Consider the following 2,296-nt stretch of genomic DNA (forward strand, 5'->3'; position numbering starts at 1 on the left):
TTTTCATTCACAAGTTAAACAACAATTTCTTCAAAGGGAACTGATAGCCTATTCTCTCAGAAAGAAAGAGTTCAGGATGGCAGCACTTGCTATTTCTAAAACACAAAATAGGTGAGGTTTTTGGGGTGTACATGCAAAAAGCTCTACTAGGCAGATGACCACAGAACTGGAGAATTTGACAGTTTTACTGGTGATGTCAATGGGACTCCAGATGTTTCCAAATTCTACTACTCAACTTGAACCCTTATTTTAAGTTTTATATTTTGTTTTTTCGGTTTTATTAATGACAAAACATAATTCAAATCCTTGATGTATTAATACGACTCAAGGGCAATCCTACAACAAATTGGTCAGGGATTTCAAATCCAACACAGTCTGGTCTACATTCAGTAGTTTGAGGGGTGTCTTTCACCAGCAAGCTTGCAATTTTTGGATTACACTTCTTGACCAATGAAAACAAAATTTGCATTGTTTTGCCAATGTCAATTTATCTGTAGCAATCAAGACATTCTTTCCAGTTAAAGTTGCAAAATCATCTTCATAAATTACATTAATGGTCCCAAAGTATTGGTCTTTGTAGTAGCTCAGCAGTCTGATAACATTTGCAGTCATTGGATGGATGCATCACTATTTCTGTTTGGTGCTTTGTTATAATCAAGCAAATGTACACCCTCTGGAGCATGAAGAGGGTTACCATCTGATGGCCTCCCACCTCCTTCATAGAATTTCAAGAGTAAACCATTTGTCCACATATTCATGATGAGTCCATGAGAAATAAACACCTTTTCTAATTCCTCAGTGTAATGGTTAGATACACAAAATAAATCTAGGTCATAACCTGGTTCAATATCACTAACCATGACACAGGGCTATGGGCTGCCATGACAGAACTGGCTGAGGAGGAGCACCAAAGCTTGTTTTTAACTAGCTGTTTGAAATTTTCACATTGTTAACATGGATTGGATGACCAGGCCATCTAATAGCAGTGTGTGTAACCCTTAACTAGAGCAGTCTGGTAAGAAACAGCACTGGACGTGGACACAGGGTGGTCAACTCGCGCTGGTTGCCAGGACTGTCCCAGTGTTAGCACTGGAAGTCCTATGTCCTGGGAACCCCTTAAGTCCTAGGCAAGTGGCACCATTTGTCATTTTAACTTGGAGTCAGAGTTCCAACTCTGCCATTAACTAGTTGTGTGATTTTTAGCATGTTGCTTCATTTCTTAGAGTTTGTTTCTCATGGGTAAAATAGAGGGCATTGTCTGTTGTGAAGATACTGGGTGAAAACAGTGCATCATCCCTGGCTTATGGTATCAAGGTACTGCTCCCTCCCAGGGAGTCAGTGTAATGGTCTGTCCCTCAGTGAGAAGAAATCCTCTACCCCAATACAGGCCTGGCCGACTTCCATGTATAAGGTGTTTGCGACTCAGATAGCTGTAACCCAAGGATTCCTTTTCCCTATTTACCAAGAAAAAAATCTGAGCCTTGGTAGTTTGAGATATTAACCAACCTGAGGCCTGCCATCTGATTATGCTGATAAACATATCTTGTGTCTGGTTATGAGGCTGTAGCATATCTTTGGGTTTTTAATGTATTTAATATCACATTTGGGGGATTTATATGCAAAGCCAATTGATGTTTAAATCTATTTGTAGAAAACCATGCTTTTGAGTTACAGCGTGGACGTTACCTGATTTATAAGAAAGGAGAAGCAAAGCCAAGTTTCAAACTTGAGAAGGGGATGTGAGTTTCTCCATTTCTGAATCATTAAAGGCACCGACCCTGGCTTATTCCAGTCATTAAAGTCACATAAGTGGGGAGCTAGCTATTAGATATGCTGTAAATATTGGGGATTGATTTGAAGGGCTATTCGTCAGTTTTTCTGTGTGCTCTGTTTTTTTATTTCATTTCTTTTCTGAAAACTAGTGGCTATTTTTTTCAGCAAAAGCAAGTGGATGGAAACACAGAAAAGAAGAAGGTAAATGTTGTTGAGTGGGTGAACCAAGTGGATGGGAGTTGGGCATAAGAACATTCTGGAAAGTTAAGAATGCCAAGCAAAAGCATGCTCTTATCTATTTCTTCAAATCCAGGAAGCTTATTCATTTCACATGGTCACATTTCTAAAGTGTGGAGTATCTTAAATTTTGTTCATTTGTTTTATGTGTGTTATTTTTTTTTTTGAAAAGCTGTTACTTATTAGTGGACCTTTACAGTAGAAGAAATAGGTTATTTTAAATTCTGATAGCCCATTGTTTCTCATGTTTATCCAAGTCAAGAAAAACCCAGTGATGATTATGAAA

At 38.5% G+C, this 2,296-nt stretch overlaps 1 pseudogene; it reads right to left on the reverse strand.

The window, feature by feature from the left end:
* Positions 1 to 249: 249 nt before the first annotated feature.
* LOC109372161 (hypoxanthine-guanine phosphoribosyltransferase pseudogene) lies at positions 250 to 860 on the reverse strand (annotated as a pseudogene).
* Positions 861 to 2,296: the final 1,436 nt, after the last annotated feature.

This window comes from Hipposideros armiger, unplaced genomic scaffold (genome assembly GCF_001890085.2).
Source record: "Hipposideros armiger isolate ML-2016 unplaced genomic scaffold, ASM189008v1 scaffold_616, whole genome shotgun sequence".
In the NCBI taxonomy this organism is placed as follows: Eukaryota; Metazoa; Chordata; class Mammalia; order Chiroptera; family Hipposideridae; genus Hipposideros; species Hipposideros armiger.